At 43.0% G+C, this 27,384-nt stretch overlaps 1 long non-coding RNA gene across 3 annotated transcripts in view; it reads right to left on the minus strand.

Annotated features, from left to right (window-relative positions):
• Window positions 1-27,384, minus strand: part of LOC110261786 — a 134,034-nt gene that overhangs the window by 46,722 nt on the left and 59,928 nt on the right. For all 3 annotated transcript variants that reach the window (XR_002346324.1, XR_002346326.1, XR_002346325.1), the window contains exons 2-3: window positions 4,512-4,669; window positions 3,718-3,840 (exon numbers count right to left, since the gene is read on the minus strand). This is a non-coding gene — a long non-coding RNA (uncharacterized LOC110261786). The remainder of the gene's footprint in view (window positions 1-3,717; window positions 3,841-4,511; window positions 4,670-27,384) is intronic.

A 27,384-nucleotide genomic window follows, 5' to 3' on the forward strand; every position in this document is an offset into this window, starting at 1 on the left:
AGGCATTGATGAATGTGACCTTGGCAGCAACTCACTATAGTGAAAAATGGCTACCAGAGGAAAGGCTCTGAAGTTTTCTGTCAAGATGGTGAACAGTGAGGGTTTTAGGAAGGTTGTGAACAAGAAGGAAGCCATTTGCCTGTCCGCAACCTCCTGTATCCTGTGCTAGTGATGGAGCAAAAGATAAAGCATTACGTGGAGTGACTAGGAAGTGATGAATACCCACAGCTCCTGGAGCAGAAAGGTGGGCATGCAAGATGCAATTAGGATGATAAAGAACCCCAGGAAGCAGTGTTTAGCAGCAAGTTAGGGACACTAAGGTGAGGAGCAGGAGAGCCACTGCCTGTCTCTCGTGCTGTAGAGCCTGATTATAAGGGGTTCATGATTCTGCCAGGCTCATCAGGATAGAGAAGAAAGGTAATTGGAAAGGTTATTTTCAAGATGTGGGTGTTTGTCTCCCTCCCTGGAAGGATGGAAGCTCTAGCAGTCACCAATAACGGTGTTGATGAGAATTTTAGTGGGTGCTGGGTGGAAAAAGCAATTGTGATTTGGTTTAAATTCAGACTGTGTCTGGCTTGGCTAGTAATTGATAGAGGGAAGTAAATGACCCGAAAGAGGCACTAAGCGTGATTCATAAGCCTTGTGTGAAATTCTAAGGCAGCACAGGTTACATACCCGTGGCCAGTACTGCCACGCAGGAGAAAATCATTTCTAGTGCTGTTTCGCCTCCCCTTTCTGCACTCTTTCTGCTATTCCGGACACCCTGACCTCTCTCCAGAGCCAGGTAGATGCTCCTACGCACCATAAAAATTCTCATTCCTTCAGGAAACTTCTGTAAAATAAATTACCCAGATTCATACCAAATAACCAAATGGTGATTTAATCCATCTATTTAGGTCCATGGCTTAACTCTAGTAAATAAGCCTGTACCAGTGGAAGGAAAGCAGAGAGGGTGAGACGGTAGCAGCAGGTGTGTATACCCGACTGCCTGCTTAGAACCTTCTGTGTGGATGTATAATATGCACCCCACTTTACATGGCTGAATCTGAGCTGACCTTTGCCTGGTCCCTCACCCCAACATGCTCCTCTTCTGGTCTTCTCCATTGCAATCTATTGCCAAATACTTTTAAGTCTGCCTTTAAAGTACATCCTTAATTCAACCACCTTCACCTCTCATCTCCATACTCTCACCCTACCCCAGGCCAACAGCATCCCTTGTTTCAAATATGACAGCCTCCCCACTGGACTCCCTACTTCTACTCTCTTTTCCTGCACACAGTTTTGCGCAGAGCAGGTGGAGTGGTCATTAAGGAAAAAAAAATCAGATTATGCTGCTTCTCCAACGTCAAACCTCCAATGCCTTCCTCTAACAACTGGCCTGAAACCCAGTCTTAAATCCATCAGGTCCTGCTCTAGCTGGCCCCTGCCTGGTTCATCGTTGTCACGTGCTCAGCCTGTTCTAGTGACCTTGTCTCTTCCTGCTCCTTGAATACTTCTGTTTCCATCCCACAGAATTTGCACTTGCACTTCTTTTCTCCCCTGAACAGGATTTATCTTCGCCAAACCTTGGTATAGCCTATTCCCTCATTTCCTCCACGTCTCTGCCAGATGTCACCTTGACAGGGAGAGAACATCCCTGACCACCACCCCTGACTTCTCTGCCCTTTCCTCTCCTCTATTTTTCTCTATGAAATGTTTTCACTAGCCTGCCAGTGTATTTGTTTATCTCCTCTTGGAGCATAAGCTCTTTGAGGGAAGCGACTATGTCTTATTCATGGCTGTAGCCCATAGTGAGCGTAACGCCTGGCATATAGTAGGTACCCCAAAGTACCTGTTGGAGAAGTGCATGCTGTTTATTAGGCACTCACTGTTTATTAGGTAGGTGCTCGTGGGTGTGCATATTCTGCAAGGCAGGCACCACTGTCATCAATTTACACACGAAGAAATGGAAGCTCAGAGAGGCTACGCACCTTTTTTCAGGATGATGCCACTGGGAAGCGGACAACTGGGATCTGCCTTTAGGCCCTTCTGGGGTCCTCTTGTGACTGAGCAGGACCCTAAGGGGCCCTCCTGGAACAGATCCCTCCCTCATATCCTCTGCTGTAGCTCCTCTCAGAACAAACGGAACTAACTACTTGATGACCTTGAGCACGAAGCTCTAGACGTACTGGCACCGAAGGACTGATTCCCCATCAACCAATCAGAGAACAGTGCAAGAGCTCATCCTGTACCCTGGGACTGCCCTCCCTCACCTGGCCTTTAAAAAATGCTTTGCTGAAACCCTCTGGGAAGTTGGGGGTTTTCTGAGCACGAACCACCCGTTCTTGCCTGACCTGGAACAAACCTTTCTCTGCTCCAAACTCTGACATTTCAGTATTGCTTGGCCTCACTGTGTATCGAGCACACAAACATGCATGTGGCAACACCCTGGAAGACTGAGCAGATTTTCAGGACAAATAAGCCCTCCAGCACATTTCTAATGATGGTGTTAATGGGAATAACAACTAGCGCTTACCAAATGCCAGCACCGCGTCAGGCACCATTTATTTTCTTGTCTACTCTTCCTAATAACCCTTTGAAGAGGTATTTATTATTATTCCTATTTTGTAAAAAGAGGAAACAAGAGGCACAGGCAGGTTTAGGAACTTTACCAAGCTCCTTGGCTAGTAAGTGGTGGAGGCAGGACGTGAAACCAAATAGTTGGGCTCCAGAGCCTTCCCATGTGACCTCTGTTCTACCTGCAGCAGCCTCCCCCACCACGCTATCTTCTCTGCCCCTGGTCTGTGCACACACAATCTCCCTGCCCTTGCCCTTGTGAGGGCTGTGACTTTGTCTGTCTCATCCTTTCCTGCATCTGAAGTATCTAGAAGAGGGTCAGGCACTGAGTAAAAAGTCATGGAGGCTGAAGAAACAAAGGAAGCAGTGAAAATTCCAATAGGAAATTTTTTCTATCATGAAATTGTTTAAAATTTCCCTTTGGAACCAGTAAGTCTTTAACAAATGCTGCCACCAGGAATGCCTGATGTTAAAAAGAGTTGGCCGGTAAGTTTTTGACTATAGAAGCAATGAACAGATGCTGGTGTTTATAAGAAGGAAAAGACTTTCCATTATCTAGAACTCTGTCACTTTGTTCTTTCTACAACATTTTAGACTGGAAAGGAAAGAGCATTGATGAGGGCCAATGGAGCAGATGCAGGGCTGGAACAAACTGAGAAAGTGCATACATTTACACAGATAAAGCACGTGCAAAAGTGTGTGTGTATACCAGTGTCCATGGACAGAGCTGGTACTAAGTATGTGTGTTGTGTGCATGTACCATCATTCAGGGCTTCGTCAGGAAACAGAATCTATATGAGTTACTTTAATAGAGAGACTTTTCTATAAGGAATTGGTTAAACAGCTATTGAAGGACTGGAAAAACAAAAAGGGAATACCTGTGTAACAGAATTAGCAAAGAGGTAGTCACTGCAGGAAGCAGCTGGAATCACTAGGGCTGGGAGGATGAAGGGGAGAGGTTGCGGTCACCAGAACAGAGACGCTGATCCACAAGGGTGACAGACCTCTGAGGAGAGCACTGACTGACTGCTGCTGGTACCCTGGGAGCTTAAAGCAGAAGCCTTTGGAACTGGAGGTTGGAGGGGATGCGGGCTCCGTGAGCCAGGTTCTGGGAGAGTGAAAAGAAGCTGGTAATTGGAACCGCCAGTGACCAGAACCAACCTGCAGGTGCCATGATGAAGGGCTGCTCCTGGGGGTGGGGTGCACGCGGGAACAGCAGCAGGTCCCTTCTTCCTCCCCTTTCCCATCTTCATCCAGCACCCTGACTGCTGACAGGGAGGCAGCCTGCAAAGGACAAAGAGTCTCACCCCAGGATTACTGACAAAATCGTAGAAAGGAGTTTAGAGCTGGGACAACACTTAATGGCAGGCAGACAAAGGTCCTTCACCACGGCCAGTGCCCTGCATAGCCTTTGCAGGTAGATTTACGTGTATCTGGATCTAGACTGTGCACCAAGATGCTTGTCATCAACCTCCCCTGAAGGTTCTACTTCAAAGACCACCACCCTCTGCTCCAGCCTTCAGGTTGTGTCTCTTCTTTACTCTCAATAATAATAATTTACTCTTAAATAACATTGCTAACATGTATTGATTACTGTCTTCTGGGTATGTAAATTTATGAATATTATCTGATAAAAATCTTCATTAAATTATCTCAGTAAGTCTCCTTAACGTCCATCACCACACATAATTTCTTTTCTTTCTGATGAGAACTCTTAAGATCTGCTCTCTTCACAACTTTCAAATATACACTAGTGTTATTGACTAGCCTTATTGTGGGTGATCATTTCACAATATATGCAAATAGCAAATCATTATGTTGTACACCTGAAACTAATACATGTCAATTATATCTCAGTAAAATTTTAATAAAAAAGGAAATAAGCTTTACCATCATTCAGATTCCTTTGGAGCAATTTTAACTAATAATGCTTTTCTTTGCTCTTGAAGACTTACCATTCTGGTTATTACCGGTTGACCCCAATTCAATTCACCCGTAAGACCTTAGAGAGAAGACTCATAATTCACAGTTTTCCAAGGAATGATTCCCCAGACTGCAAGTACCAGAATCACTTGGAGGGCTTGTTCAGATCTAAGGTTCCACACCAGGAATGCTGGGAAAAACAAAGAAACCTTATCAAATGGGTAATTTTTTTTTTTCCCTGATCTTTAGGGCAGCACCCATGGCTTATGGAGATTCCCAGGCTAGGGTTAGAATCAGAGCTATAGCTGCTGGCCTACACCACATCTCACAGCAACACTGGATCCTTAATCCACTGAGCGAGGCCAGGGATCAAACCTGTATCACAACCAGTATCATGGATGCTAGTCAGATTCATTTCTACTAAACCATGATGGGAACTCCTCAAATGGGTAATATTTTTATCTCCAGTTTATAGATGAGAAAATGAGGCACAAAGGAATTAAGCAATTGGCCCAATTTTACAAGTTCATATGCGACTAAGTTCTGGGACCTGTGCTCTTACTTTTCCTGCTTTATTGCATCTAATTGCTTAGTGAATGGATCTCTAGATTGGCTGCCTTAGGGACTAGAACGAGTTGTGGTTAGAACAGGAGCTTTAGAACCAGAGGCATCTGGTTTTAAGTTTGAGCTACGATTCTACTACGTGGCAAGAGTGGCAATGGACAAATGCATTAACCTCACTAAGCCTTAGTTCCCTCATCTTGAACATGGGGATAAAGCTAGTATTTGCCACAGAGGTTATTTTTAAGGATTAAATGAGATAATTCATATATATCACTTAGTATCATTTGTTACACAGAAGTGATAATATAGTTGGGACTGTGATCTCTGGAACGGTAAGAGAATAAATTTGTGTTGTTTTAAGCCATTAAATTTGTGGCAATTTTGTCACAGCAACCACAGGAAGCCAATACTCTCCCCAGCTGACTTAGTCCTGCCTGCTTGACTACTTTTATCTCTTTACTTTGCTCATACCTGTATTACTACATGGATAATATCGGATCCTATTGTGTTTTCTTGCTCATCTATCTCTCCTACTAGATAGTCAAACTCCTTGAGGGGAGGAGCCTCAAGAGCCTCAGAGCCAATCAGAGGACAGAGACCCTAACAGGCTTCATACATAATGGGTGACCTGATTAACGTGTGGGTGGAGAGGAAAGTGCCTGTTACTCTTCTGAGACATCTTAAGTCTGTGACTATCTCACAGGCCCTTCCCAAGTTACCCTCCTTGGCTTATATGCATTGAATATGGTGTCAAGAATAAATTTTAAAAAGCTATACTCTGAATACACAGCCACAGAAATGACACATCCGTGATCCCTTTGATATTTCCCCCTATGGTCAGCTTAAAGGTCAAAGCAATAATCTTCCCCTGAAGGATCAAGACTAGAGAGAGGGGTAGGAGGAGGGAGGAAACGTGCAGGGCTATTTCGGAGAGGAGTGCTCAACCAAATATAATTGAAGAAGTGATCAGAATATGCAGCACCTGTTATTTTAAGGAAAATAAATTCATGAGATTCAGATTTCAGCATGACAGCGAAAAAAGGGGATGTTTTTCACATTCTCCACAAGATGCTCTGCAAGACGAATCTGTCGAGAAATGGGGGAAAAGGTCACACCAGACCCAACGGGAAGTCGTGGATGGAATTCGTTCTGTCACATGGCATCATCTCAATTAAAACACTACTGAGGTACTGTCATTTAGACTCTTTCCAGAATCTTTTATATTGAACATTGACAGGTCTTGTTTATTCAATAGGAGAACCTCTGAAATCTTCCCATTAGGTTTGCAGTCTGAGATAATTAATGAGTGAAATGGTCTACTGCCTCTATTTTGACAGCAGCTGTCTTAGATGCGTGAGACTTGATGGTAAACAAAGCAGTGAGTCCTCTGGGATGCCCAGAGTTTGTGTTATTCTATTGGATGGCGTGACATCTGGGTTCAGTCCATGTCATGCTGGGGTCACAGAGATCTGGAGATCAGACACACTCCCTTGGACAAGGTCTCAGTAACAGGAAATGGGCTGGTGGGAGAAGCGTGGTTTAGGGTAGCGTGGCACCGACACATGGGGCTCAGGATGAGTGATGGGTACTGTGTGGGTTCATAAATCAGCTGGGGGGGGTGCATGGCGTAGATTTACTTGTAATGGTTGCCAGTTTCTAAGGTGTAAATATTCCTTCCACCTATGATTTTAATTATCTAGCAAAACTCTTAAAAAGTTGATGACTGGCTCTTGTTAGCTAGCTTCAGCATACCACTGGATGGGTGCATGCTGCAAAAGGCAGGCATTGGGAGGAATACTCGGTAGGCAGAAGTCCAGATCGAGAAATTACAGGGATAGATTGAAGGCAGGTCTAAAGCCGGAGCTTGTCTGGGGAGTGTGTGATTGTGAAACTGATCCATGATTTACTAGTTTTGCAATGACCTGCAGGAAAGTGGTATGGTTGTTGGCAGTTTTTTGCATCTGGCAGGTAAATGGAAATATGGCTAGTCTCTAGAACTGGGAAAAACCAGGAGAGGATGGGATAAAACAGTGGTGACCTTTTATTTTATTTGTTGATGATTTACTATGTGTCAAATGCCATATTGGTGTCTGTTTCTTTAAATTCTCCTGACATCCTTGCAAAACTGGCTTGTTATTTGCATTTCTTAGAGGAGGCTGGTGAGACAGGGAGGGGCTAAGTACTTTCCGGACAAGGTAAGTGGCAAATGCTAGGAATGAATTCCAGGTGTTTCTGACTCCAATTAAGCTGGGAATGGGGGGAGGTCTGGGGGTGGGAGGAGAGGAGGGGACTGGAAGAGGTTGGACAAACTAACCCAGCTGTGGGACTTTTTTCCTAAGAAGCAGTCTCAAGCTTGTGTCAAAACTGGGTGAGATTCCAGAGGCTGTCACAATCCCAGAGACCTAACTTGCTGGGTTTAGCATGAGGCCAGCATCTAAGGCCACCGATAACACCTGAAGTCAGATGCTAGTCAAGATTCTGGGCACTGAGCGCATTTGCAACAAAGCTGTGAATCCCACCGACTGGGGTTTAGGGAGCTGGATATGGCCATAAAACGGAGGGGGCCTGACCAGAAGGAACCAGAGGGTCAGAAGTGCACCTGGAAAGAGTGGGGTTCGGGGCAGAGTTCCAGACTGGACTGCAGGAGGGTATTTCAGAAATGTGAGAGCAGGGAGCCTGATGGATGGGCCACAGAGGGTTGTAGAGGTTACACAGTGACCACCACGTTTTAAGGGTCTTGTTGCTGAACCAAAAGAATGATCAGAGCAATACAGATAAACATCAGCGCCGGGATCCATTAGGAACTGAGGTGATAATTTAAGAATGCAATTCGCTTTGGGCACCCTCAGCAGCTGATCTAATCCCGCCCAGAGAATAGCCATTGTGCATCTGGAGATGCCTTCTGTCCTGCATGGCTCTGTGCAGAGTTGAGGCACAATGAGGTCTCAACCCTCTGCCTTGGTGGTGGGGGGCTTGGGAGTATTGCAAGGATTCTGGGAATCCCTTTATGTATATGTTTTCCCAATCACCAGCTCCTCAAACTATTATCCTGTGGACATTTTACTGATATTTGTAACAAAAGAATTTTATACTTAAAAAGAGGAGAACCATAACAGGAAGGCGACAACTGAGACAATTAAATAGTTTAAAAGTAAATCATTTTAATTAACTGATAATGGGCAACCTAAAGCCTTTCTCCCAAACACTGGTGTGTGTGAATGTGTATGAATGTATCTTATGTAACTTATGTATGTATGTGTGTGTGTAGATGCATCCATATGTAGCATGTAAGCATCTGTGTGTGTGAGAGTGTATAAATAAATTATGTATGAATGGTGTGTTTATGAGTGCTTGTGTGTCCTTGTGTGAGGGGGGTGGCAAGAGAAAGAGGGCAAAGTGAAGTAGGTCTCTGCCACGGGGCGACATGAAGGCCAAGCAGGAGGAGAATGTTGGTGAAACAGTGGAGAAAGAGCCAGAGGGAGAGACAGTGATGAAAGACAGCAGGAATTCAGTGCAGGGCCTGAGGAATTGTGGGTTTGCCCCCATGGTTCCCATGTTTCTCAACAAGCTTCTGATTCCAAGAAGGCCCAGCTTATTAGGGACCATGCAGAATCCATCTCAAGTCCTGATGTCCAGGAAAAAGAAAGGAATGGAGGAGGCCTTGGGGTTGAAGGTCTTACTCCAGACAATCGGGCTAAAGGAACACTGGCAAAGCCTGAGTGTCTGGCCTCCTTCATTTGCTCTCTGGTGGAGAGACCCAACCTACCTCAGGAGGAGGCAGCCTGGGGCAGAAAGCAGGGACAGGGCACTTTCTGCAGCACTTAATCCCAGGTCCTCCCCTGTCCCCGCATAGAGCCTGCCAGGCCCGCTCTGTGTGGGGATGGGTCAGAGGACCCACTGCCATCCTCAGACAACTGTGCTCTTCCAAATGTCTCTTCTTCATTGCCCCATGACATGGAAGTTTTACCCAAACATTTCATTTGTTCTTTTTGTGAGGTGGGATTGTGATGAATGTGATAAATGCTTCTTTTACTATTTCTACTAATTTGTTATTATTATTATTAATATTTTGATTTTTAGGGCTGCACCCGTAGCATATGGAAGTTCCCAGGCTAGAGGTCAAATCGGAGCTACAGATGCTGGCCTATGCCACAGCCACAGCACCACTAGATCCTTAATCCACTGAGCAAGGCCAGGGATCAAACCCAAATCCTCATGGATATTAGTTGGGTTTGTTACCACTGAACCACAATGGGAACTCCCTATTTATTTACTATTAAATGTAAAAAAAATTTTTGGCCACACCCCATGATATGTAGAAATTTCTGGGCCAGGGATCAAACTTGTGGCCAGGCAGTGACTCCAGCAGCTTGGAAAAATTTTTGGAATAGTTCCAGAAGGATAGGTATTAGTTGAAGTTAGCTTTGTGGTCCTATATGCGGCCAATCCTTGAAAATGTTCCATGTGCACTTGAGAAGAATGCATATTCTGATTTTTTTTGGATGTAATGTCCTGAAAATGTCAATTAAGTCTAACTTTTTCATTGTGTCATTTAGGATCTCTGTGGCCTTACTGATTTTCTGTCTAGAGGCTCTGCTCATTGATGTGAATGAGGTGTCAAAGTCTCCTACTATTGTATTCCCATCAGTTTCTCCTTTTATGTCTGTTAGTATTTGTTGTATGTGTCTGGGTGCATCTATATTAGAGGCATTTATATTGATGATTGTTATATCCTCTTCTTGAATGGATCTTTTTATCATTAAATAGTGTCCATCTTTGTTTTTCTTTACAGCCTTTGTTTTTTGTTTTTGGCTTTTCTAGGGCCACACCCACGGCATATGGAGGTTCCCAGGCTAGGGTCTAATCAGAGCTGTAGCCACTGGCCTATGCCAGAGCCACAGCAACACCAGATCAGTGTCTGCGACCTACACTACAGCTTATGGCAACGCCGGATCCTTAGCGAGGCCAGGGATCGAACCTGCAACCTCATGGTTCCTAGTCAGATTCGTTAACCACTGAGCTACGATGGGAACTCCTATGGCCTTTGTTCTAAAGTCTGTTTTGTCTGATATGAGTATTGCAACTCCTGCTTTCCTGTCTTTTCCACTAGCATGAAATATCTTTTTCCAGCCCCTTCCTTTCCATTTATCTGTCCTTTGCCCTAAGATGAGTCTCTTGTATTCAGCATATTGTAGGCTGTCTACAAACCCACGTCAGGGCAGCAACCCCAGCAGCTGCAGTGATGATGCCAGATCCTTCATCTACTGTGCCACAAGGGAACTCCTCTTTATTTTTAGTATTTTTAAAAAAGTTTCTTAAACTCTAGTTTTATATGCACCTAGTGAAAAATGGTATATTTAAACCCTGAATTTACATGGATGAAGATAAATGAAAGATTAGAAAAGAAATAGTATCTCAATTTTACATTAAAATTGAATATCCTAATTCTGAGGAGAATATTACAACACATGAGGATACCTGGCACAGAACTAATCATCTCTTTTAAATCAGAGAGAAGTGTACCACATGCCTACAAAAAAAATAGGGCTTTAGAGTAGCCTGCTCTAGAATGCAATCATCTTAAGTATTGTCTTACAGACTGATTAACCCAAAAGAACCTGGGGGTGAATCTGCTTTCTTTTCTGAACAGGACACCTATTCATCATTATTCTATTTGTTTTCTTTTTCTTACAATGATAAGCCTTGAAATATCAGATTTTGGATAGGAGTTGTCAACTTCATTAGCACAGAACTCTCATAGCTTTATTATAACTTGTTATAAATTAAAAAATGTAATTTATGGGAGTTCTTATTGTGGCTAAGTGGAAACTAGTATCCATGAGGATGCAGGTTCAATCCCTGGCCCTGCTCAGTGGGTTAAGAATTTGGCGTTGCTGAGAGCTGTGGTGTGGGTTGCACACACACCTCGGATCTGGAATTGCTGTGGCTGTGGCGTGGCTGGCAGCTGTAGCTCCAATTTGACCCCCTGCCTGGGAACTTCTCTATGCTGCAGGTGTGGTCCCCTCAAAAAAGAAAAAAAAAGTAATTCACATTCATAATAAAACAACTGCAAGACAAAAATGAAAAATAAACCTTTCCTTAAATGAAAATAAAGTTAGACTTAATCAACGTTTTCAGACATTACATCCAAAAAAATCAGAATATACACTCTTACCAAGCACACATGGAACATTCTCAAGGATTGACCACATACTGGGGCTAACCTCAAGAAATTTAAGAGTATAGAATTTTTTTTGAGTATCTTCTCTGACCACAATGGCATGAAACTAGAAATCAACCACAGGAAAAGAAATGGAAAAAACCAACTACATGCAGACTAAACAACATGTTACTAAAAAAAAAACCCAATGGGTCAATGAGGAAATCAAGAAGGAAAATAAAAAATACCTCCACACAAATGATAATGAAATCACAACCATTAAAAATCTATGGGATGCCACAAAAGCACTGCTTTAAGGAAAGTTCATAGCGATACAAGCCTTCCTCAAAAAACAAGAAAAATCACAAATCGACAACCCACCACCTAAATGAATTAGAAAAAGAACAAATAAAACCTAAAGTAAGCAGAAGGAAGGAAATCATAAAGATGAGAGAATAAATCAATAAAATAGAGATTCAAAAAACAATAGAAAAAATCAATCAAACCAAGAGCTGGTTCTTTGAAAAGGTAAACAAAATTGACAAACCTCTGGCTAGACTCACCAAGAAGAGGAGAGAAAAAGACCCAAACAAACAAAATAAGAAATGACAAAGGAAAAGTCACAATAGATACTACAGAAATATAAAAAACTATGAGAGAATACTATGAACAATTGTATGCCAACAAATTTGACAACCCAGAAGAAATGGACAGCTTTCTAGAGACTTACAGCCTGCCTAAACTGAATCAAGAAAAAATAGATCAACTGAACAGACCGATCACTAGAAATGAAATTGAATATGTCATAAAAACACTCCCTACAAATAAAAGTCCAGGACCAGATGTCTTCCAAGTGAATTCTACCAAACATACAAAGAGGAACTTATACCCATCCTCCTTAAACTTTTTCAAAAGCCTGAGGAAGAAGAAACACTCCCAAAGACATTCTGTGAAGCCACCATCACCCTAATACCAAAACCAGACAAAGATGCCACCAAAAAAGAAAACCATAGGCCAATATCTCTGATGAATATAGATGAAAAAATTCTCAACGCAATTTTAACCAACCGAATCCGACAACATATAAAAACATCATATACCATGACCATGTGGGATTCATCCCAGGTTCACGAGGATGGTTCAGCATAAGCAAATCAATCAACATCATACACCACATCAACAAAAGAAAAGTCAAAAACTACATGATCATCTGAATAGATGCACAAAAAGCATATGACAAAGTCCAACATCCATTCATGATAAAAACTCTTACCAAAGTGAGTATAGAGGGAACATACTTAATGTAATAAAAGCCATTTATGACAAACCCACAGCAAATATAATACTCAGTGGAGAAAAGCTGAAAGCCTTCCCACTACAATCTGGAACAAGACAAGGATGCCCTCTCCCACCACTTTTATTCAGCATAGTATTGGAAGTCCTAGCCGCAGCAACAAGACAAAGAAAAGAAATAAAAGGTATCCAAATGGGAAGAGGTAAAATTGTCACTCCATGCAGATGACATGATACTGTATTTAGAAAACCTTAAGGACTCCACACAAAAACTACTTGAACTGACCAACAAATTCAGCAAAGTAGCAGGACATAAGATTAACACTCAGAAATCAGTCGCATTTCTGTATATAACAATGAAATATTAGAAAAGAAATACAAAAATACAATACCCTTTAAAATTGCACCCCAAAAAATCAAATACCTGGGTATACACCTGACCAAGGAGGTGAAAGACTTTTATACTGAGAACTATAAAACATTAAGCAAGGAAATTAAAGAGGATTCAAAGAAATGGAAAGATATTCCATGCTCTTGGGCTGGAAAAATTAATATTGTAGAAATGGCCATACTACCCAAAGCAACCTACAGATTCAATGCAATCCCTATCAAATTACCCATGACATTTTTCACAGAACTAGCACAAACAATCCAAAAACTTATATGGAACCACAAAAGACCCAGAATTGCCAAAGCAATTCTGAGGAACAAAAACCAAGTAGGAGGCATAACACTCCCAGACTTCAGGCAATATTACAAAGCCTCAGTAATCAAGACAGTGTGGTACTGGTACCAAAACAGACATACAGACCAATGGAACAGAATAGAGAACCCAGAAATAAAGCCATGCATGTATGGTCAATTAATCTTTGACAAAGGAGGCAAGAATATAAAATGGGGAAAAGAAAGTCTATTCAGCAAGCATTGCTGGGAAAACTGGACAGCTACACCCAAATCAATGAAACTAGAACACATTCTCACACCATACACCAAAATAAACTCAAAATGGCTGAAAGACTTAAATGTAAGACAAGACACCATCAAACTCCTGGAAGAGAAAGAACATAGGCAAAACATTCTCTGACATCAACCTTACAAATGTTTTCTCATGTCAGTCTCTCCAAGGCAATAGAAATAAAAGCAAAAATAAACCAACAGAACCTAAACAAACTTACAAGCTTTTGCACAGCAAAGGAAACCACTAAAAAAAAAAAAGACAACTTACAGAATGGGAGAAAATAGTTTCAAACGATGTAATTGACAAGGGCTTAGTCTCTAAAATAGACAGACAATCTACGCAACTCATCAGCAAAAAATGGCCATACTATCCAGAGCAACCTGCAGACTCAATGCAATCCCTATCAAATTACCCATGACATTTTTCACAGAACTAGAACAAACAATCCAAAAATATATATGGAACCACAAAAGACCCAGCATTGTCAAAGCAATTCTGAGGAACAAAAAACAAGCAGGAGGCATAATTCTCCCAGACTTCCAGAAATACTACAAAGCCACAGTCATCAAGACAATATGGTACTGGTATCAAAACAGACATACAGACCAATGGAACAGAATAGAGAACCTGGAAATAAACCCTGATACCTATGGTCAATTAATCTTTGACAAAGGAGGCAAGAACATAAAATGGGAAAAAGACAGTCTTTTCAGCACATATTGCTGGGAAACCTGGACAGCTGTATGCAAATCAATGAAACTAGAACACACCCTCAAACCATGCGCAAAAATAAACTCTAAATGGCTTAAAGACTTAAGACAAGACACCATTAAACTCCTGGAAGAGAACATAGGCAAAACATTCTCTGACATCAACCTTATGAATATTGTCTCAGGTCTGTCTCCCAAAGCAACAGAAATAAAAGCAAAAATAAACCAATGGGACCTATCAAATTGACAAGTTTTGGGCAGCAAAGGCAACCATAAAAAAAAAAAAGAAAAACCAAAAAGACAACTTACAGAATGGGAGAAAATAGTTTCAAATGATATAACTGACAAGGGCTTAATCTCTAAAATATACAAACAACTTATACAACTCAAAAGCAAAAAAGCCAACAACCCAATGGAAAAATGGGCAAAAGACCTGAATAGACATTTCTCTGAATAGAAACAGAAGATATACAGATGGCCAAAAAGCACATGAAAAAATGCTCAACATCACTGGTTATTAGAGAAATGCAAATCATAACTACTGTGAGGTACCACCTCACACCAGTCAGAATGGCCATCATTAAAAGTCCATAAATGACAAATGCTGGAGAGGGTGTGGAGAAAAGGGAGCCCTCCTGCACTGTTGGTGGGAATGTAAGCTGGTACAACCACCATGGAGAACAGAATGGAACTACCTTAGAAAACTATATAGAACTACCATATGACCCAGCAATCCCACTCTTGGGCATGTATCTGGACAAAACTTTCCTTGAAAAAGACACATGCATCCGCATGTTCACTGAAACACTATTCACAATAGCCAAGACATGGAAACAACCCAAATGTCCATCAACAGATGATTGGATTAAGAAGGGGTGTTGTATATATACACAGTGGAATGCTACTCAGCCATGAAAAAGAACAAAATAATGCTATTTGCAGCAACATGGATGGAACTACAGACTCTCATACTGAGTGAAGTAAGTCAGAAAGAGAAAGACAAATACCACATGCTATCACTTATATCTTGGACCTAATATATGGCACAAATGAACCTTTTCACAGAAAAGAAAATCATGGACTTGGAGAATAGACTTGTGGTTGTCAAGGGGGAGGGGGAGGGAGGTGGATGGACTGGGAGCTTGGGGATAATAGATGCAGAATATTGCCTTTGGAATTGACAAGCAATGAGATCTTGCCATGTAGCACAGGGAACTATGTCTAGTCACTTATGATGGAGCATGATGATGTCAGAAAAAAGAATCTATACATGTATGTGTAACTGGGTCACCATGCTGTACAGTAGAAAATTGATAGAACACTGTAAACCAGCTATAAAGGAAAAAAATAAAAACCATTAGATAAAAAGAAAGAAAGAAAAGTAAAAGCCTACATAATCTCAGCACCTTGAGTCAATTACTATGCAAAATTCAAGTGCATTACCTTCCAGTCTTCTCTTTTTTAAAAAAAACAAAATTAGGATCATAATATACATTGAGTTCTTGGTATTAGTTTTTCCTTAATTTTTAACATTTTCCCACATTATTGAATTTTTTTAGAAATGTAATTTTAAATTATAAGTTACTTAGCCCTTTCCCAATTCTTGAACATTCTGTTTAATATGTGCAATTATGAAAATACTATGATGAATATTCTTATACAAAGATCTTCGAGTGAATCTTGGTTATCTTCTTAGTATCAATTTCTAGAAGAATTGCTATGTAAATAGCATGAAGAGATTTAGGTCTCCTGATACAGTGAATTAACTCAGGTCTTTTTAGCATTTGAACAAAAGCAAAGTCACAGATTCACAATCCTTGGTATGCTTGAAGAGTTAAATGGTTTAAATAAGATACTCAACCCTACTGGTAAAAAAAAAAAAATCTAACACAGAGGTGTGATGAAGATCAACACCCCTTACTCAGCTCAAAAGCAGAGCAGTGCCTGTGTTTCCACTGAACAGGGGGCTTCCCTGAAGTTTTCTAGCAGCAATTCCTCCCAGGGTCATCAGGAGACTCGCCTGTTGATGATCTGACTGGAGCACACCTGTACCTTTTCAATAAGTGTCCAGAATTCACAAGCTCAGAGGAGGTTGGCTCAATAGGCAAAGGCTATAAATTGGTTGTTTTTTTTTTTTTTTTTGTCTTTTTGCTATTTCTTGGGCTGCTCCCCCAGCATATGGAGATTCCCAGGCTAGGGGTCTAATCGGAGCTGTAGCCACCGGCCTACGCCAGAGCCACAGCAACGCGGGATCCGAGCCGCGTCTGCAACCTACACCACAGCTCACGGCAACGCCGGATCGTTAACCCACTGAGCAAGGGCAGGGACCGAACCCGCAACCTCATGGTTCCTCGTCGGATTCGTTAACCACTGCGCCACGACGGGAACTCCTATAAATTGGGATACGATTTGTCTCTTATCAAACCCCCATAGTCCCAAAGACTTGTATCGATGCGCATTCTCAAAAATAAGAGGTAATATACCCAACATTCAACATTCTAAAGAAAAAAAAAAACAAAAAACAAAAACCAAGGACACAACTTTCAGTAGCCTGAGCACCCCTCCTCTTATTGAACAACTGCAGTTACTTCAGCCTCTTCTGTAGCTCCCATTTCCCCTCTAGCCTATCAGTGGGTTTCTGGAGGGTGCTTCACATTGGTAGATGGTCCCTCAGATATATGGGCACCCTCACTGCCCATGTGATGCTCTGAGCTGCCCTCTGGGCTGCCAGTGCTCAACTTCCCTCCTTTCTAATCTGTAGTGATAGAGGGGCCCCACTAAGAGATTCTAGGACTGTGAGCTGCTACAGCTTTGAACTAAGAATCTCTGGTTTCAAAGATAGCTTTTTTCCTCCCTAGAACATCCCTGGTGGCTGGATCTGTGTTTGTGCAATTGCAAATGTGCTTAAGAACTGCTGTCTTGTTCAATTGCAGACTGTTGCCTGACAAGTCTGATTCTTCTTCCTCATGGAAGATTTCTTTCCAAGGACATTGTTTTTCCTCTGGAAACCTAACTTCAGATGGCCCTATCTAAGTTTACCAAAGATGTCTGAATTTCAGATGAAGACATATCTCTAGATAGTTCCCAGACAGCTTCTAGGCTCCCCAGCAAATCAGTGAATTTAAATAGATATGAGGGTAGCAGGGTGTTGCCAGGGATACTCTAATCTCTGATCCAGGCAGCAGGGGTTTTCTCTGTAACATATGAGACTAAATTATTCTTTAGAAAGGATGTGTCCATATCCGTTCCAGAAAAATGCCTATGTCCCCAAGCCATCAACAATATTAGATACCATGATTGAAAAAAGGATTTTGTCAATTTAGAGACAAAAAAAAAATCTGGTTCTTATTACTGGAAATTAGTTATTAGTAACTCTGAATGCTTCTTGAAATGTTTACTGTCTTTCTTTAGTTGGCAATTATCTGTTTTATCTTTTGTTTAATTTTAAAAAATCTTGAAATTGACACCTTTCTCTCATTAACTTTTATGTTTAAGGATGTTAATTAAACATCTGTTTATCAGGTGGGATACTTTCATTTGCAACCAACAGAAAATCAAAGGGATTTATAACCTGGCAAAGAAGCAGCCCCAAGTAGGGCAGCTCTGCTATTGGTTAATTTAGGTGCTTCATGGCATCATCAGGGACCCAGGTTTTTTTGTCCTTCTACTCTGCTAACCTTGACATATGGCCTTGCTTTCAGTCTCATATTTTCACTATCAAGAGATGGGGTCTCATAATTCCAGAAATCACCTCCTCATCACAACATCCAGAGGCAGAAAGAGGCTCCTCTCTATCATGAGTCTCTTTTTAAGTTTGAGGAAAACCTTTCCCAGAAGCCCTCAAGCAGACTTGCCATCACAAGCCCTTGATGACACAGTCACGGGCAAAGGAGACCGCTGTGATTGCCTTAAATCAATCACTACCAGAACCTCAATTTCATGGGGGAGGAGTGGATGGATATTTAAACAAAATAGGGCTCTCCCAACAAGGAGGGGGGGATGACTTTTAGATTTGCTCCCAATAGTATCTGCTACACCATGACTTTGGTATGCAGATTCTAGGTTTGAAACAGATCTTTCTCAGAGCAGAGATCATGATGCAAGGGACATCTGTGTGTTGCTAACATGAAATCCTTAGCAGAAGTGCCTGCATCTCTTTGGGGGTCAGAAGATGAATTCCTTAGCTCCACTAGGGCTGTCCCTCTGCATACCTCGATAGCTATGACCTCCCCAGCTAAATAGGCAGAAGCTCTAAGATCAAGGAGTCTGGAAATATTTCCTTTTCTCCTAACAACTGCTTGGAGTTGTCAAGAACTTCATTTCCCTGAGGGGAGCATGAGGTCTACATCTAGTCCTCATCAAGACCAGTTCAGACATCCATAACATTTCCCTGCTCTCTTGGCAGGAGTTTCCTGTGGCTGCTGAAACAAAAGACCATAAATTTACTGGCTTAAGAAAATGCAAATTTGGTGCAGCCACTATGGAAGACAGCATGGAGGTTCCTTAAAAAACTAAATATAGAACTACCATATGATCCAGCAATCCCACTCCTGGGCACATATCCAGAGAAAACCGTAATTCAAAAAGATACATGCACCCCAATGTTCATTGCAACACTATTCACAACAGCCAAGACATCGAAGCAACCTAAATGTCCAATGACAAGGGAATGGATAAAGAAGATATGGGACATATATACAATGGACTATTACTCAGCCAGAAAAAGAATGACATTATGCCATATGCAGCAATATGGATGGCCCTAGAGATTATCATACTGAGTGAAATAAGTCAGACAAAGACAAGTATCATATGAGATCACTTACATGTGGAATCTAATAAAAATAACACAAAAGAACTTATTTAAAAAGCAAAAACAAACTCACAGATTTCAAAATCAATCTTTGGGTTCCTAAAGGGGAAACTGGGGGAAAGGGAGAAACTGGGAGGATGGGAATAACATATACACATGACGTATAACATAGATAATTAGCAAGAACCTTTTGTATAGCACAGGGAAATCTACTCACTAGTTTATAATAACCTATATGGTAAAAAAGAATGGAGATATATATATATATCTGAGTTACTTTGCTGTACACCTGAAACTAATCTAATGCCGTACATCAACCATACCCCAATAAAATTTTTCTTTAAAAAAGACAGCACAAGTTTATCACTTGACAGTTCTGGAGGCCAAAAATCCATCTGAAGCTGGTCTCACTGGGTTAGGAGGTGTCTACACGGTTGCCTTCCTTCTGGAAGCTCTAGGGAGAATCTGTCTCCTTGCCTTTTCCAGCTTCTAGAGGCTGCCTGCATTCCTGAGCTCATGGCCACTTCATCATTCTACAAAGCCAGCTACGGTGGGTTGAGTTCTCTTGTTGTATCGCTCTGACCCTCTATTCTGTCTCCCTCTTCCACTTTTAAGAATGTTGTGATTACACCAGGCCCACCAGATAATCTAAGGTAATCTCCCCATCTCAAGGTCACCTGATTAGCGATCTTAATTCTATCTGCAACCTTAATTCCCCTTTGCCACATCACCTAATGTATTCACAGGTATGGCGATTAGGATGGAAATCTTTGGGGGTGGGGTGGGGGTGGAAATCACTGTTCTGCCTCCCTTTTCTTTCCTCCTCTATAGTCTTTATTTAGGGTAACTGTGGCATTTGTAGTCCTCAGAGCATAGGAATTAAGGTACTTTGGCTTTCTAGAGGCCATTTCATTAATCTCCCTCTGGACCCATAAGGGTTGTACCTTCGGCTTTTTTGCCGAAGACACAAAATTTGAAATCAGATCAAAGAGCAGAAATATCTCTCCTTTCAGGCTTCCTAAGCCTCCCTGCTCCTAAGAATCTATATTTCTACCCAGTTGCCCTTTACAGACTCTCCATCCCACTTTGCTTATTCAGGGCTATATGGTGTGTATTCAGTCCTTTATGGCCCCTTTGTTGGAATAAATCCATCTCAGAGCTGAGAGTGTTCTTACTCCTTTTTGGCTTCCTTCTTCATGAGTCTGTGGGAAACACATACTAGCAAGGAGTTAGCCCAGCTCTAGGCTCTGACGGGCCAAACTGTCCTTTACGTCAGAAATTGCCTAGGGTTGTTCTAACAGCTAAGAAGAGATGTCCTTTCACTCATTTCCCCCTCTTCTTCCTAATCTCATGGTTACACAACACATTTTATCATCAATTCTATAATCTAAACAAATCACCATGGGAAAAACACACTACTCACAGGTGCCCGTCAGGGCAGAAGAGAGCTCACAGAAAAACGGAAAACAGAAGGAATCTGTGCACAGCCTGCCTGTCACTCAAGACTTTGCACTTGGCCTTTGTGGATTATTGGTGATATGAAAGACACTAAAGATAAAAGTTATTTCCCTGTTTTAGACAAGTTTGGTACTAGGATTTGGGTCCCCATAACATAAAAATGTCCAAATAGAAAGTTTAATGAACACTGACCTCAGAACTCGGACTACAAATTGTACATCCTTTTCTTTGTCCTTTTAGGGCCGCACCCGAGGCATATGGAGGTCCCAGGCTATGCCAGAGCCTCAGCAACGCAGAATCTGAGCTGTGTCTGCAACCTACACCACAGCTCATGACAACGCCAGACCCTTAACCCCCTGAGTGGGGCCAGGGATCGAACCCGCAATCTCATGGTTCCTAGTCGGATTCGTTTCTGCTGTGCCACGATGAGAACTCCAAAATTGTGCATCCTAAGTGATCTATACTTGGCCAATTGTAGATTCCTTTGAGACTGAAAGTGTTAGGGGAAGCCCCATAGCCCTTGGGCCAAGTCTGAAACTACTGGATATTGAATTGAAAAGAATAACATGTTGGAATCATCCTGATTTAATTTACTTTACAAACGGGTGTGGAATCCTCGTGTCATAGTCTGAGGTTTCTGCAACCCAGGGAAGGGAGTGGGTGACTGGCCACCCTGGATCATTTGCATAATCAGCCACTGGTTGCTGGAGATACTATGCTCAGCTTGGGGCCTGTAGGCTTTTTGAAAAACTAAACCCAGCAAAGGGCCTTAGGGTAAGCATCTCTGCTTCTAAATCTACACACCTGGTTTCCATGAAACCCCAAGTCTCTCAGTCTCCTTTCCAGCCAAACACTAAAGAGCACACCTGAAGTTCTTTCCACAACAGAGAAGCCTGAAAAAGGGACTGAAAGGGGGCAGGGCCTGGCGTCTTATCCCCTTCGCCCCTTTTCACACACAGGTGTGATGGTGCAGCTCTGTGCTGTCAAAGCTGCTACCAGGCATTATTTTCTTATCATCTGTTCCCTTCTCTTCCCATCATGTCATTTCTTAGAGCCCTGTCATTACCCAGCGGTGGCAGCTTGGCCATCCACAGGCTCTTCTGAGGGAAATACAGCTAAACCAACTTCTGTACTGAGGAAGGACCGCCATCCAAGGCAGGTCTGTACCAGCCTCTTCTAGGGTTCTGCTTGGCCTCGCTCTTGCCGGATGCTTGCTTACTCACTGCAGTGCTAACCAGACTTTGTTCCAATGAGGGTGAGAATCTCGCCTCACATTTTGAATGAAGCCCTCATGCCCAGGAAGCCCTGCGTTTGGGTAAGATGTGGAAGCCAGCACTGACAATATGGAGGGTGTTCTGCTCTTGAACAGATGTTTATGAGAGTGAGCTGTGCCTGTTTGCCAGCTCCATTCCTTCCTCTGCGAAAGCATTTAGGATGGATGCAGCCCTCTGAGCTGACGGATGGATATTTTGTGGATATTTCGAGACCTAGGTCTGCTTTTGCATGCCTTAGGGGATCACCCCCTGCTCCCTGCGGTGGGCAGAGTAAAGGCCCCTCATCACATAGAGGTCCATGTCCTAATCCCCAGAACCTGTGACTATGCTGCCTTACACAGCCAAGGGGATTTTGCAAACGTAATTTAGGTTGAGGACCTTGACATGGGGAGAGTATCCTGGATCACCTGGGTAGGGTAAGGGCTCTCATAAGGGGAAGGGGAGGTAGGAGAGTCAGAGAAAGAAGAAAGGATGAGGAGTTCCTGTTGTGCCCAGTGGGTTAAGAACCTGACAGAGTGTCTGTGAGGATGTGGGTTCGATCTCTGGCCTTGCTCAGTGGGTTAAGGATCTGGCATTGCTGCAAGCTGTGGCGTAGGTTGCAGATGAGGCTCAGATTCATGTTTCCATGGCTGCGATGTGGTCTCAGCTGCAGCCCCATTTGACCCCTAGCCTGGGAACTTCCAAATTCTGCAGGTGCAGCTATAAAAAGAAAGAAATAATGATGGAAGGGGAGGTTGGGTGATGCAGTTGCTGGCTGGGGGTCACAAGCAAGGGATACAGACAACCTCTCAGAATTGGAAAAGGCCAGGAAACAAATTCTCCCCTTCAGGACCTAGAGGAATACACCCCTTCCAACATCTTGACTGCAGCCCAGTGAAAGCCCGTTCAGAGCTCAGACATTCAGAAACGTAGGATCACGAATACGTGCTGCTTTAGTTCACTATGTTTCGGATGATTTGTAATAGCAGCAAGGGGAAATGAATGTATTCCCCCAATTAGAACATATTTTCATTAGGGTCTTTTAGTGACAAGTCTTTGGTACACCTCAAACAAGGAGATGATAAGAAAACCAGTGCTCAGAACCTGGAGGTGGGTCCAGGAACCAAAACAGGCCACCCAGTGGCTCTTGGCGAATCTGTTTTTTTCCTCCAAATCCCAATCCGCTGGCTCATTTCCCCTGTGTTCTCTGCATTCTCTGCTTTATTCCTGATCTGTTTCCTTTTAGTTCCATCTTCCCCAAAACTTTGCCCTGAGAATAGTGCATCATGGCTGCTCCCCTACCCCAAAATATTCCCTCAGCTTCAGATTCTCTGTGATCACTTCCCTCTTTCAGCAGGTCTCAGCTCACATTCCCGAGGGAGACCCTGACTGACCCAGCCCAGTTACCCTACTGGACCACACCATGGGTTGCTGGTCAGCCTATAAATGGACTGTCTTTAGATCACATGCTGCCCTCAGTCACGTCAGCTGTGGCCAGGGGGTCAGAGTGCTGGGTGAGAATGTGCCTGCCGAGAAGGGGCAGCAGGTGGGGTCAGGGTGGGGGGAGGAAGACTGATGGTTACTGAAGTCAATTTAGGGCACAAACAATGACCTGGAAAGTTGATTTGTTTTTCTGAATCAAGAGTGTACAGACAATTATGGAATCTGTTCCTGATAAATCCTTAGGGATCTTTGGAAAGTACCCATCAGGGTCAGCTCCCTTCCCTTCTACCTCCCTTACTGACTCTCCAAGCAGAATGAATATCCATTTTCTGCCCCCAGGGATCTGGAGTTTTCTAAGGTAGATATATAGTACGATAATGCTAGTGGCAGAGTTTGGTTAATGGCATAAAATCAGGAAGGATCAGGGCCAAGAAGCAAAACAAAACCAGCATCTAACATCTAAGTATCTCCCATGTGCCAGGCACTGTTTTCAGCACTTGGGCTGCACTGTGAAGAAAACAGCTTCCTCACAGAGCTGGCATTTGAAGGAGAAGATGTAATGATGACCGCAGTCTCGTGGGGGAAGATGGTCGTGTGTTCAGCACCCTGTCCTGGGCTCCAACCTGGACAAGAGCGTGGAGTGTCAGGGCTGCCAAGCAGCAGCAAAGGGGCAGGGATCCAGGCCTGGCAGGGACGTCAGGGGGGCGTCAAGGAGGGCTGACGCGAGGGGCTGGGGCTGGTGGTACCAGAAGGTGGTGGAGCACCAGCCAGACCGCATCATGTCACAGGCAGTAAGGAAGGGACTTGAGGGCTACGGTGAAAGAGTCCTGGTGCTGAGGAGTCAGATTCAGAAATAAAATCTGTTTCCTGAGAACTGGGTGTAGCACTGGGAAGTTTCTAAAGCTTGTGTACGTGGGAACAATGCAGAAACTAGGCTATGATTTGGGGGCTTGGTTTCTGAAGAATAAGACCTAGTAAAAAGAAGCCAACCTAAGGTCAGAGTGGAATTGGCAGCAGGACCAGCTCAGCAACAGAGCTCTGGGCCGCTGACTGCAGGCCCTCTGAATCCTGCCCCAGAGCCTGGAGCAGGCAGGGCTGGGAGACAGAGAGCCAGGCCTTTGAGCCCAGTGGCTCCCGCTGTGCCAATGGAGGGGGGTGCTTCCAATCAGGTCTGACCCCTGGGGAGTGTTACTTTCCTTGTGTGGCCTTGTGATCCTAGTTCCAAGTGCTAGGCAAACAAACAGCAAGTCTGAGGGTTCTTCCTTCCAAACCTTTAAAGACCCCCCTCATAGTGGCCTGGTGGTGAACCTCCCTGCACTGCCCATCACTCCTGGATGTGAATCTTCTACCACCCAGTATGCAAAGCAGATAAAAGCAAAACTCCTTCTTTTGAAGCTGGTTTGTGCCTGTTGTTCTCCCACTCCCTATCTGCTCCCTATTTCTTGGCAGCCTCTGGGGAGTTTCTGTAAAAGTTATCAGTGCAGCTTGAAAACCACTCACTGAGACGACTTCCTCTTTTTTTTTTTTTTTTTTTTTTTTGCTTTTTCAGGGCCGCACTTTGGCATATGGAACTTCTCAGGCTAGGTAGGGGTCAAACTGGAGCTGCAGCTGCCAGCCTATGCCAAAGCCACTTGGGATCTGAGCCATGTCTGATCCAAACCACGTCTGCGACCTTCACCACAGCTCATGGCAACGCTGGATTCTTAACCCACTTAGCGAGGCCAGGGATCAACCCTGCATCCTCATGGAAACCAGTCAGATTCGTTTCCACCAAGCCACAATGGGAACTCCGAAAACTTCTCTTTTTTCAGGCTAAATACCTCTAAGTTCCTTCTATGACTCCTCAATACACTTATAAGCTCCCAGAGCCTTTCCCCAGGTGAACTGTTTTGCCTGTGTGTGCTCAGTGACTCTAATTAGTCTAACCAGGACAGACATCCCCAGATCTTCTCTGATCTGGAGACCTGGAAGCATCCACAGTACCATCCTCTGATGGGCACATCCACCCTGCCATCTACATTGTTGGTCTTTATTACTTCATTCCATAAAGACTTATCGAGTCCTGACTATAAGCCTCAATAGTAAACATTTTATCTTAGAGTCTGGGGTGAAAGGGACAGATGAAAGAGAGTCTCATCCTGAGGGCCACTGGGGAGTGTGGGAGAGAGGGAAGGGAAGGTGTGATGGCGGTTTCCTTGGCTACAGCTGGGTAAATGCTATAGCAGAGGGACATGAGGGTGGAGGGAGAAGGAGATAATTCTCCTGGGGCTGCGGAGGCGGGGAGGTGTTGGAGAGAAAATCCTCCCGCTGAATTTGCTTAACTGGCCTCTCCTCTGACCCTGCGTTCTAGTCCCTACCTGTGTGCCTGATGCCAATCCCCACCTCCAGCAGCTCCCCTTTAAGAGGAGGGAGTTGGACTTGAATATTTCCAAGGCCCCTTTGGTTCCATCCTGTGCCTCAGTTATGGTCTTCTACACCCTCTGCTTTGGTGCAGCGTGCCCCGCCCCCTGCAAACTGGATCTGGGAATGTATTTTTCTTATGAAAACATTTTTTCAGGAGTGACTATGAGTACTTTGTCAGAGGCACAACAGCTTCTTGAAGTCTAACAATAACATTTTTCAGGGAAGTGCTTATGCTTATGGTCTTTGGGATCAAATCCTTATGTTTCCAAAATTCAGAAAAATTCCGCAAAGGTAGTCATGGCATCAGCACACCCTTTCTTGGCAGCTTCTGTTTTGACATAGGATGCTTAAAGCAACCACTTGTTATGGCAAAGCCCCTGCTCTTGCTTCCTGGATTAGCACAGGTGTTTTGCTCCACTCTGGCCTAAATCTCCATTCCATCCCCATTCCTATTTTTTTAGTTTTTTTAAAAAATCTTTTCAAACCTCAACCAATGTGATATGTTTACACATTCTTAGTTCTGTGTGGGAAGAAGAACCTAACTGTTACAACACACTGTAGAGTTTATAGTCTAGGACAATGAATTTGGAACATGGTCTCTTTGGAAGTTCAGAACTTTCTATTAACTTTTTCCTATTGTCCTTATTTTCCAGTTATAATACATTTCCATTCTGGCCAGTCTTCCATCACTCACTTAGATCAAATATAATGTGAGCAGCTTTCTAAAACTGAAAATGTATGTTGACTTTTTTTTTTTTTTTAAGAGAATTGTTTCCTTCTGTTCACCTAATCTATACTTCATTTCCTCTTCTTGGTAAAAGTGATGTCTTCTTCCTTAATATTGTACCTGTAAAATTCCCATTAGTTGAATGTTGCTTGTCTTTAAAATTTTGAACATATACTCTAAAGGCCTTAATTATCATGTTAATATGGCCCTGATTTCCTCTGCCCATTCTCTTAGACATGGAATACTGGGGTTTCTAGATCTTACTCAAGAGATTTTTGACACCTTAGTTATTTAGCATCCCCTCTGATCCCAAGTAGGGGTGTCTAGGCATTTTTTTCTCTTACATTTATGAGTTTTGACCGCAGAATTGGTTATTTCAGATTTCCCTTTAATTGTATTAGTTTCCAATTTGGGAATATTTTTTCTTTTTAGGGCTACATTCACGGCATATGGAGGTTCCCAGGCTAAGGGTCAAATTAGAGCTACAGCTGCCAGCCTACGCCAGAGCCATAGAAAGGCCAGATCTGAGCTGCATCTGTGACCTACACCACAGCTCACAGCAACACTGGGTCCTTAAGCCACTGAGTGAGGCCAGGGATTGAACCCGCAACCTCATGGCTCCTAGTCAGATTTGTTTCTGCTGCGCCACAATGGGATTTCCCAAAGTGGGAATTTTAATTGTTTCTCTTAGCCTCGATTTTAATCTTAAAACCTCTTTGTGCATGCCCTTTTAAATGTGGAGAATTTAAGGTTTTTGAGAAGCAGCAGAAAGAAGGAAGATTCCATGCTCACTGAGTTCCTTTTGATTGTCTTTGCCTCTTAAGCTTTTTATTCTTATCTGTCTTAAAGGTTATTATGACCTTCAGATAAAAAGTGTAAGTGGTGTCAAAAGATATCTTCACTACCTTTCTCACCATTTACTTTATCCGAACAGTAGCCTGAATATATTAACATGTTACAACTGGCTATTGTTCTATAAAAATAAACAACAAAACCCCCACATGCAATAGAGATGGCCTGACTGTACTCTTCCGGAGCCAGACACAACATGGATTTCTTTTCTAAAAGCAACAGAAACTTTGATGAGGTAGAGTCCGTCCTATAAAGGCTGGCACTGTTCTGC

Source organism: Sus scrofa, chromosome 7 (assembly GCF_000003025.6).
Source record: "Sus scrofa isolate TJ Tabasco breed Duroc chromosome 7, Sscrofa11.1, whole genome shotgun sequence".
Lineage (NCBI taxonomy): Eukaryota > Metazoa > Chordata > Mammalia > Artiodactyla > Suidae > Sus > Sus scrofa.